Source organism: Phaethon aethereus (genome assembly GCF_964289735.1).
Source record: "Phaethon aethereus genome assembly, chromosome: Z".
Classification (NCBI taxonomy): domain Eukaryota; kingdom Metazoa; phylum Chordata; class Aves; order Phaethontiformes; family Phaethontidae; genus Phaethon; species Phaethon aethereus.
The window spans coordinates 35,970,537-35,982,917 of NC_138577.1; positions in this window are offsets into that span (position 1 = coordinate 35,970,537).

Sequence of the window (12,381 nt, forward strand, 5' to 3'; positions counted from 1 at the left end):
AAAAATTACATTGTTTTTGCAATTTTTATACCTTTCTAAAGCTCTTCGGCATTTCCAAAAAGAGTAAATGGATCATAGTATAAATAAGAAAGAGACCTTAGGCTTATCAAGTTATCTTTTAATTTGTAAGAAACCCTGAAAGTAATACCAATATGTCAGAAAATGAGAAAAAGAGATGGAAAATAATTGAGAAGGCTGTTTTGAACTGTCAGAAGGCAGATCCCTGCCAAATAACTCACTAATATGAGGGGGAGGTGCGGAAGGAACAGGTTGCTACTGCTTTACTACTCATCTATTGACTTTTCTCTGAGATGATGGCTGCAGAGATTCACCTCTGGAAATGAAGAAAAGCTTTACAACCAGAAACTTCTTTCCATTATTGTTTTCTTTCTCTGGATCCAATCGCTGTCAAATATAATTACATTTTTTTATATGCCATGCTACATATTTTATAATATTCAAACCTTCCTCGGCTGATCAGCAAATGGAGGAGACAAGGCTACGTAATATATTTCATTTGTAATCTGAGGCAATGTAGGATTTACTTACTGAGTTTTGACACTCTGACCACACCTTTCTGTAGCTGTGTTCAGATCTGAGATGCCCTTTGCTGTAGCTAAAATTCCCACAGACCTGAATTTAATCAGTACAGAGCAACTTTTAATAACCAGATATGGTATGCCATTGTCTCCTGCAATATTTTGTTCTTAAATTTTCTTTTTTTTTTTTCTGAAATTAAACAGAATCCTGTGATGTCCTACATGAAGACCAAAGGAAACCAAACAAATAGAACCCCCAACTATTTGCCTCTGCTGAGCATGGGAAGTCAGTCCCTAGGAAAGAACTATAGTATCTTTATAAAGCTTGTGCCTCCAAAACTATCAGTATGGAAAAACACTATTGCATTATTGCAATGACCTCTTTATTTCCTGCCTGTTAACTGGAACATGAATTTTGAGAAGAGCAACCAGAAATATTCTTCCCTTGCATTCTGTTTCCGGAAGTTAATAATCCATGCTACATGGACAACATCTATTCCCTTAGACTCATTTGATGGTACTTTTTGTCTGCCATCTGTATTACACTAGAACTCTTAAGGATTTGTTCATAGGACAGATATTTTTCTTCCACAGCAGAAATTTCACTAGTCTACATATTCCATGTGGTGTCAAAGTGCTTACTTTATGCTTCTATGTGCTCCTCAACAGTCAACTAGATTCATAGCCCTGGCTAAACTTTGTCTAAAATCTTGTTCTAGCTTCCCTCAATATAAAAGCAAAAAAATCTGTGGAAAAGCAGTCATCTGATGAGTTGATAGTCATGTAGTCATATAAAAAAAAGTCAGTTTGGGGGATGCCTTGGAGTTTTGTTTTGGAAGTGGATGTTCCCTGTTGCATGAACAATAAGATACTTGTTTCTGAAATATATCATTTGAGGTAAGCTGCCCTGAAAATTTTTATTTCCATGTATCTAACTTTTTTCATTAATTTAGTGCTGTTGTACCTTTTACATAGGACCAGTGTACTTCAGAAGTGACCATGCACAGACATGGACACACATGCATGCACAATCACAAAATGCATTTTTTCACAGATCCCTGGCAACTATTAGAAAAATGAAATCAGTCCAAAAAATCAGTCCAAACTTTGACTGTAGGTGGACTGGAACATGGAGAATGGGATTATGCACCCCTGAGCACCGTAGCAACGTAAAAGAAATAGATGCATATAATTTACAAGAAATGCAGTCACAAAGGTGTCAGACCTTCCATACTCCAGCCTTTAAGCAGGGTTGGCTTGCTTTAGTTATCTGAAGAAAGATTCCTAGAAAGTCATAGTAGCTTGTACTGCATGGTGCTAGCTGTGGAATGGTTCCCTCTGATTCAGATATCTTCTAGTACTTGGGCTAAATGTGCTGTTTGTGATAAATTGTCATCTTCATGCAGAGAAGCCATGAATATTTTTAATAAGACCATATCTTTTCATTAGGTACTTTAATCACAAACACTTAACTAAACACTTGATGGCTCTACAGAGGGATTTGGACAGGCTGGATCAATGATATGAGGCCAGTTGTATGAGCTTCAAGAAGACTAAGTGCTGGGTCCTGCACTTGGGTCACAACGACCCCATGCAAGGCTACAGGCTTGGGAAAGAGTGGCTGGAAAGTTGCTCAGTGGAAAAGGACCTGGGGGTGCTGGTTGACAGCCGGCTGAACATGAGCCAGCAGTGTGCCCAGGTGGCCAAGAAGGCCAACAGCGTCCTGGCCTGTATCAGAAATAGTGTGGGCAGCAGGAGTAGGGAAGTGATTGTCTGCCTGTACTTTGCACTGGTGAGGCCTCACGTCACCAGAGGATGCTTGATAGCGTAATTTGGAAGTCGGAAAACCTAATGTTAACAAATAAGCTTTGAGTAAGGCACAGTATTAATTTCTGATAGTCCTAATGTACTTTAATATACCTATACATCAGTAGATGTGCAAATAAACTTGATTTATAAGTAGAAGTCAAGACATTTGAAGCCAAAAAAGTCTGTAAAATTTTATGCATTGCTGAATATCCAAAAGTCAGCTTTACTGAATTTTTTTCATTGTCAAATGAATGCATTTTACTTACTACCATTAGGTGCAATAAAGCATTCCATGTTATCAAATAAGCAGTTCTTCTCAATCTTCTTGCCAGAAATTACTTTGCTTTAGTAACTGATTAAGTGATCTTCTGTGTACGTTTGTAATGGAGTTTGGGTGCTTTAAACTTAAGTGTGATTCGACATATGAGATATTATTTGCATAATACAGGAAAACAGAGCGTCTTTCACCTTATTCTTGTACCTACTGAGGTGTTACACAAATTCATGTTCTAGCGTTTTATTTCCAAGCTGTTACTCATATTTCCTGTAGTTCCTCACCATTTATCACATGTATCTTATAAATCTGTTTTTATTTGTTTGTTTGCTTCTGAATACTGTCACTTGCTGTATACTTGAGAGGATTAAAAATTATTACAGTTTATATAGAGAAGAATCTACTCCATTCTTTTAGAGTCTTGTATTATAAGCATTGTTCTTATCTAAATGTAACAGTTTTTTAATTAGTGTGATTACTACAGTTAATAAGTGGATACCACCCCTCTCTTCATTCTATCTAATTGGGAAAAAAGAACCCATTTGTGGTGTGGTACCAGACTGGTTGCTGTTATTTTTCACTTTATTGGAAGATAAAACGATCTCTTTGAGGCTGGACAAGTTGTCACTTCCAGTTACTGTGGGTGAGTATGATATGGCATGCAAAATTGCACACCATGTTGTTACAGCCAGAAAAATAATGGGTGTCACCACTGTAATTGCTGATAAAAATTCAGTGTTTGATACTTAAATCAATTACCTATCAAAGATGTTTTATGCTGGAGTCCTCTCTAGGAAGAATCTAATATAACCTACTGACCCACAGTCAATCAACATATATAAAGAGTGATGAGTCTTCAAGGAAATATATTTCAATCCATATAATGACTTTTAAGCAGTGAAAGTGGTGTTTGAAATTCATATTAATACATGTAAAAAGTGTCTTTCACTACATATGATTACATATTGCAATGATAACTTCAGTCATTGCAAGAAGAGGAAAATAGTGTGACTTATAAAAAGGGAGATGGGTGGAAAAATCAGTTGGAGAGAGAAAATATTGGAAATCCTGGAGAAAAAAATAAATTCTGTGATTTTTAATTTTAAAAGTCCATAAGGTCATAATTAGCATAAATGCCTGAGAACACTGAAGAGAAAATAGAACAAGAAAGGAATCAGCTATAGGGGCCATTTAGTTGTGAGAAGAGAAGAAACTAACCCAAGAATGACTTAGTACACTTAGGGCAGCACAGAACTCTGTGTGGGAAGGCTGAGTGAAATGGCACAAAACTGTTATAGCAGATGAGATCATAAGGATGCTTTTTATTTACTTCTTAGACTTATTTTCAGCCAAACCCTGAAAAGCTGGTTCAAGAAGGAATCTGTACATGATAGAAATAATAAAGAAATAATCATATGGTGAATAGCAATCAGCAAGGGCCCAGATCTGGTATGATTAAATTAACAAATTTAATGTTATGACTGTGAAATGGTGGGGTATAAGGAAAGGAAAAGTGGTGGCTATTTGGTCCTTCGGAAGCAAGAGCTGAACTTTCTTTTGAGCCAATGCAAAATAAAGTAATCTGTCAGTCAGAGTGAGTGGCACAGTCTCCATTGAAAAAAAAATTCTGTACCTGGCATGGAGATGGGGAAAAGACAAGACAAAGATTTTTGAGGTTGGTCCCTGAAAGATTTGTGTAGTTCATATTAGCTCCTACCCTGGAGGAAATCTCCAGTTTTGGGGCCTGGGATCAGAATCCTAAATTTCCTTCATGTCCAGATGAGTGGTCTGTTCAACAGATTATAATGACAAACCTTCTTGATGGCTTTCTGTCTTGCTCCATGCTCATGAGGCTGTCCGACATAGACTGCTTATCTCTGAATTACAATGGAGCATTAAATGGAAAATAAACACCTGCCTCACTACTGTGCACACTTCCATATGGAGGCAGAACTGGGATTTAGCAAACTTCACCTCACACAAGGTTTTTTATGGCTAATAGCTCCCCTCAAATAAACTTTTTAACTTTTATTGAGATTACCACTATGATTTACAGTCACCTATATGCAAAATATGCTCAGTGTCTTCAAAAAACTCTTAACTTCCTTCATCCAATGTTCTTCAAAATGCTCATATAAGTAGACAAAATCAAGGTGTTAGATTAAGCTGAATAAAAGGTTTTAATCTAAGAATCTGAAAAGCTAGCTGAAAATAGACCATAATCAAAGAGATTCAGAAACACTTTTTTTCCTGGTCTAATTCTACTTAATGCTTTTTCACAAAAGCCAGCAAAAGATCATGAATATGTGCAAATTGAGTTAATTTTGAGATAGGTGCAATGGCAAGCTGGAATGAAGACCAGCCAACTCTTTATACAAATCTGATCAGATTGCAAATGAGCAACAGTATTTGAAAATAATACACAGACACAGACTAGATACAGCAATGAAAAAATACAAGTCACAACTATTGTACGAGAGAATGTATTACAAGAGAATACTGAAAAGCATTTATTTGAAGGTGTAGGTAAGATTAAATTCAATTCACTAAGTACACCTCACTAATCTAATATTTTCTGATCTTTTCATACTATGGAATTGTTAAATAAAAGGGTATACTTGCAAAGGAAGAACATCTTTAATTCATTTTTTTAACCTGACATATACCATCGGGTAATGTCCATTTGCTAGTATAGTTTTCTTCTTGACAGTCATGTTTTCACTGTATTTGAAGCTAGCTAACAATGTTTCATTTTGCTTTTCATTTGGAATGAGTTATTTTAAGATTACACTAATTTCCCAAATGGAAAATCATACAAATGAGTATCCTATCTTACATAAAACAAAAAACAAACACCAAATAAACAAGCAAAAATTCCAATCTGGGGGTCATTATAATGTTTCTTCTCCTGCACTGTCATACAATAGATGCTAGAGAAAAAAAGACCAATAAAACACTGGTACCTATACACCTAACATATATAAAGACTCAGCCAGGTGTCAGTACAGTAGGGAACCTCAGCTGAATTGACCTATTTCTTGCCTAGTGTAAAATTCCCGTCTCTTTTCCACTAATTATGCCTTTAGAGACTATTCATGTTTGCTAAATATATATATGTGTGTGCATTTATATGTCAACCACTTTTTTTTTGACCTTTTTTATTTACCTCTTCTTCTTTTGTTTTTGTAAAGACAGGTATTTGGGCATCATTCAGAAAATTCAGGATTTTGTGAAAAAGAAGAAAGTATTATGTGCTCCAATAGTGTAATACTTGTTAAACATGGCATTTTTATTTCAGTTTGTAATAAAATGATGCATGTTTTTGGTACAGTTTAGAGCAGGAAAAAGAGCTACTTTGTAACTACCAGGATCTGAGATTATAAATTCTTTTGTTATAAACTTAGTTTTTTCACTGACTTCCATCTTACAACTGTCCATCTATACTGTTGTAACTTACAAGGATAGAATAAGTTCATTTTTGAAAAATGCTTTGTGAAACATTCACAGTCTAGCCCACAATGAAAAGACTTTAATGGTTATTTTAGCTTCAGAATAGCTGTGTTTGAACACAATGCACCACAGAGGTGAAATGGAGGAGAAAGAGAATGAACAGGAAATATGGTGTGCTCTATAAAACTGTGTGTTTTCAGCTCACAGTATCTCTGGGTTTGTATAGAAGTATTTGTTTCTTTTTTCTTTTTTTCTTGTCCTATTTTAGAGATAAAATCTGTGTGGACACAGTGAAGTAAGAGGGAAGTAATTTTAAATTTATTTTATTTTATTTTATTTTTTGAGAATGACAGTATATTTGTACCTGGTTCTGTAAAAAGAATGTGGGTGTGGGTTCAAACAGGCCCAATCTCAATTTTAAATAGGATCTAGGGCAATGATATTCTCTACACTCCCCCTGGTATAAAAGTCATCCTTCCTGTCAGAAGATGCCTTTTTGAGGGAGACAGATGGTATGAGCTGAACTGCGTGGAAAAAGTGTTTATGCTTTCTCACCACACCTAGATGCATGGCACTGAAGGTACAATGCTGCTGCAATTTCTGAGGGGTTAGAGCCTAAAGTAACCTCCTAAAGAGGGCTGTGATTCTGCTTACTCGGCATGACAAATACCAACTGAAATTTCTACTGCAGCTCCTCTGCTGCTGTATGCTAGCAGAACCATTTTTTTAACAGTATTTTCTTTTATGTAAGTGATTTTATAAATATCTTTCAACTCCTCTGGTCATTTTTAAGTTCCGCAGAAGCCTGCAAGAAGCATATGTAAAATCAACCAAAGGGACCTTCACAGACCTTCCTGTAACCTGATGCCTTCCACCAGATTCAATGGAAAGAGCACAGAGAACCAGACCACACACACAATAAGTGTTTTATTGTCTTTAAGTGTCCCTCCACCAGTGCCTATATTTATTTACTAAGTATGGAAACTGGGCTCCTGCCTAAGTGCCAACATTGGTATCCAGGTTGACACCAAGTGAATTCTTGCAGCTTCTGTGACGGAAACAGCATATGACATTTGCTTGCATTTTACTGTCTGCGGATTACATGATGTGTTTGGAAAAAGGCAAATCTTTTGCCCTAGCATTAACTGCTGCTCACTGAGTTAGGCGGAAATTTCTGACAGGAAACAAAGAGTCCATCTTTTCAGGTAGGAGAGTGAGAGATGCAGAGAGGAAGGAAGGGAAAGTGGGAAGGAACTTGAGGCATCAAAAAAACCAGTGAAACCTTATGCACCTGGGGGACAGAAGAAGGAGATTTTCCTCAGGACTTTGCTTCAAACCGTGAAGATGCTAGAAGTTGTTGGACTGGAAAATATGACTAGAGGGAAAGACCAACCCCAGACTGATTTGGCAAGGGCAGATTTTTGTCATCTCCTTTTTTATTTTCATATATGTCAGCCATCAAATCTTATCTTCTTTGAAAGGTTATCCTGTGCTTAATTTTGTCCTAGTAATACATATCTACAAGGTCTGAAAGATGTTTCTCTGCTTTTGGAGTGCTCATTTTCAGGAAGAAGTACAAGAAAATGTACTGCAAAGCTTTGCCTATTTAGGGTCCTACCTGCACTTGAAACTGCCCATTGTCCCTAGAAGTTTTCTAAGTATACATATTTTTATCTTCTTCTCTGAGTTGACAACTTTTCTATAGTAGTGACCTACATAAGCAGTATCAATAACACTGTAACATAGAAATGTGGGTTGAACTCCATTGCCTACGTTGATTATTTTTTACTCACACGGTAAAGCCTAGACTTCTGTAAAATAATAGTTGAGAAACAACCACTATGTATTTCAAGGTGACCAGTAAAATTAATCCTGCTTACAATAATGTGTGGGTGCACTCATGGAAAAGCAAATGTCACAGATAACACCATGAATGCCTTTTTTCCTCATCACACTTACTGGGTATAGTTCCACTTAGTCATGAGAACAAAAATTACCTTAAAACTAGAGGAATTTGTTTAATCTACTTTACTAGATCAAAAGTATCTCAGATTTTTCTGCATGTCCAAAGAGAATTAGAAAGCAGTCAAGAAAAAACTCTAATTGTGGTCATCACAGTGGCAGCAAGTTCACACGGTCTAGAGGAAGGTTGTTGTGCCTCATGAAAATGCCTACACCCTTTTCCTCATGATTGATTTTCTGTTAAAATAAGGAAATATGATTTGAAGTGATTCACACATTAACTTGGGCCCTTAGTTTATTTAATCCAAAAGAGCATTTTGACCCGGATCTATAGCACCAGAATGCTGAAAGTTCTCCAGACCTGACTAAGCGGTTCTGCCTTTTGTAATAGTAAGTAATTAATGTATTAAACTATGGAAAAAGTTGCCTAGAATACAGTGTCTTTTCACCTCTAAAGTGACAGCCTTAATAAGAAGCACGTTCCATTGTCAATATTTTAACATTTATCTTGCTTAGTGTAAAATCAATACTTTAACATAAGCTAATTACTCTCAGCATTAAGTTACAAATGTACTTCTCTATTGCCCTGGGAACAAAAGAAAACATGAGACAAAGAAGCTTTTTACTAACATAAATTTTGTCCAATGCCCCTGCCCTGAAGTAAAAGCAATCTCTTAAAATTGTTTGTATGAGTGTCTAGATACTTTTAAGAAAGGAGTCAAATTAAATAATTATCATAGTAATGGTTTAAACTTACGTAAAGCCTGTCATCTAATGAGTTAACACAAGTCTGTCTCTCTTGTTTAACTTTATGAATACATGTCCTTTTATTACCATCCAGTGACCATTAGGGTTATGTGCAACCATTCCTGTTGCTATAGCTGAGCTTCAAATAATTCATGTTGCTTTACACTGACAGTCACATGTGTTCTTAGCTTACATATGCAGTGTATGCACATACCATTTTGCATGCTGCTGAAATAAAACAATGTCTGCTATGAAGTTCCAACTTTTTCAGAGTAAATGAAATAAGATTACTTGTGCACAATGCTAAGTTTATATTTAGGTTAAACCAGATTAAGACAGTTCTTGTGTTTACTTCCAAATATCCAATTTCTGTTTTAAGTTAACATAGGCTACACAGATTAAATTTTAAGACAAACTATGTTTAGGTAATAAAAAAATCTCTAAAATAAATTTTTAACCAGTGGATTGTGAAAAATTATATTTATTTTAAATACCAAATGGAAAGATCTTACATGTGAAGAAAAAAATATTTTATCTAGCTGCCACTATCTTATTTCATTCTGCTAAACAACCTTAATAGAATGCCCTTTATTGGTCACCATTAGAAGCAATTACAACAAGGAAGCTAAAGAACACTACCAAATGAAAAACTTGTCATTTTCACATAATGAGATTGTATTTTATTTTTAATTTGTGCTACAGTGCATCTTACAATCTCTGACCAAGGCGGAATTTGAATTGTGCTAGGAATGTACAAGCACAGAGAAGATGCAGTCACTCCCCTAGAAAGCCTAGCAGCCTAAGCAGAGAAGTCAGACAAAGAGAAAACCAGAAAATCGACATACTCAGATGCTTCTGCTTGGTCATTCTCATTGCTCCCTGCCCGTTCTTTTTTAAAAAGAAGTAGGATTGGTGTTGACAGTATGCCTTTCAAATACTGTAATGTGATGAAACAGTCATCAAAAAAAATGTCAACTGAAAGAAAGGCAGAGTTGCCACTTACTGCAATAAGAAGGCAGTGTCACAGTAAAATAATATTTCTTCACTTACATACACCATTTTTTAATTTGGTTATATGAAAATCAGGATGTAGGTAAGTTCAAAGGCGAAGAGCACAGAATGCAGTTAGCATAGCAGAAAAGATGATCCTTCTCCCTTAAGGAATTTCTCCCACCTGCAAATACAGTTTCATGTCTGCATGTTGCTTTCCTCTCTCATGTTTAAGTCCAAGCACTCCTGAAGAAAACAAACTTGATAGTAGTCCCTATTGGACTATGGGTAGTAACCTATGGGTTATTTCAGAGCTCTGAGACATCCAAAAGTATCTCGCTGGTAGCATCTACTTCATTACTGAAATTTTATATGTCTGTCTTACATGAGTTTTGAGGAAAGGTTGTGAATAGAGACCCCTCCCTTCTGCTGGTGAGCTGTTAATCACAGGAATACTCCTGAATGTATGTCTGCCTATTAATGGGAATTATTAATGGCAATAAAGGAGTCATTATCTGTCTCTGTTAAAACAGTATTACTATGGATTATAAATATATAGACTATAGATTATATAGATAGGTATAGAAATATTCTATATAGAATATAGATTATGGAGCAGGGTTGTTCATAAATCAGATATTTTACAAAATATTTATAACTGAAATAGTTTTCAGTTAACATATTTTGTGTGACATGTTTGTCAGGAGCTACAGTAGCACAGGGTCAAATGCTTCTCTCTTACGGTGACGTAAATCAAGAGTCAACTGTCATTGAATTCTGAGACAAATCACCATAAAGAAGAGCAAAAAGAGGCCACTTTTTAAATGCACCCTATAAAGTTATCTTATTCAATTCACATGCAGAATGTGTGTTTGTTGTGAAAGAAAAGATGCAAAGGATATGTGTGCCTGTTGTGGGTAACATTACAGGGCTGAGCACTGAGAATTATTCTGGTGATTTAGATCATGGTAAACATACTCTGAAAAATATCAAGCTTAAATTATATAAGGTGCCTAGCTGGACTGATGAAATGTGTTTTATTCCCCTACAAAAGCTGAGGAATTTAAATCAATCACTAGGAAAAACAAATAGATCAAGTGAGTACCTTCCCATTAGCTCTGCAATGTTTGACAGAAATAGGACAGCAGAGAACAGCTTTTTCTTGGTGCATATGGGGTTCTGTTGATGTCACCTGAATTTTATTCTGCACTGCTTATGCACTGTTGCCTGGAGGAGCCCTGCAGTCTTGAGGTAAATACTGTAACTTAAAGCTTTATCACTGAACATATTCCTGCCAGTCTATTATCAAGATAGTGGGTTATTTTTCAGGCAAGTAAAGTTCTATCCAGGTACTACAAAAAAATTAACAGAATAAATAAAGAACAGGCAATGGGACTGCTCAGTACACCCAATATAGAATCACAGAATCATAGAATATCTCAAGTTGGAAGGGACCCATAAGGATCATCAAGTCCAACTCCCTGCTTCTCGCAGGACTACCTAAAAGTAAATCATATGACTAAGAGTGTCGCCCATATGGTCCTTGAACTCTGACAGGCTTGGTGCCATGGCCACTTCCCTGGGGAGCCTGTTCCAGTGACTGACCACCCTTTCAGTGAAGAACATTTTCCTAACATCCAGTCTGAATTTCCCCTGAGGCAGCTTAATTTCATTTCCTTGTGTCCTCTCACTGGTCACCAGAGAGAGGATATCAACACCTCTGCCTCCACTGCCCCCTTGAGGAAGGTGTAGACTTGTGATGAGGGCACCCCTCAGCCTTCTCTTCTCCAAGCTGAACAGCCAAGTGACCTCAGCCACTACTGGTAAGTGTTGCCCTCAAGGCCTTCCACCATCTTGCTCACCCTCTTCTGGAAACACTCTAATAGTTTTATGTCCTTCTTGTGTATCCAAAACTGCATAGAGTTCTCAAGGTGGAGCCACACCAGTGTAGTGCAATCACTTCGCTCAATCGGCTAGCGATGCTGTGCTTGATGCACCCCAGGACATGGCTGTCCCTTTTGCCTGCCAGGGCACGCTGTTGACTCATATTCAACGTGCTGTTAACCCAAGCCTGAGACTGTTTACTTCAGGGCTGCTCTCCAACCTCTTGTTCCCCAGTTTGTACATATAGACAGGATTGCTCCGTCCCAGGTGGAGAATCCGGCATTTGCTCTTGTTAAATTTCATACAGTTCATGATTGCCCGGCTCTCTAGTCTATCCAGATCTCTCTGCAAGACCTCTCTACCCTCAAGGGAGGCCACAGCTCCTCCTAGTCTAGTATATATTTCCAAAACTATTAGAATTTCATTATAATAAAGTAATAGCAAAGAAAAAAATTCAATTTTCACGTTTGCATTACATACCTCATTAATAGCTCTATGCCATTTATAACTAGAGCTTATGTCATGCTAAACTGAATTACTGCAAGACTAAACAGTCTTGCTTACATGCAATACAGTTCCTTGCTAGAAACAATTAGCAAAGAATTAGAATATTTGCAGTTCTGTTTGAAGCAGCACTAAATTCACCTTAATATACGTGATTATATGGTCGTATGATAAAATCTATGCTTGGTGTTATTTTGATGGTTTTCTAGGTTTCTGTTCTTA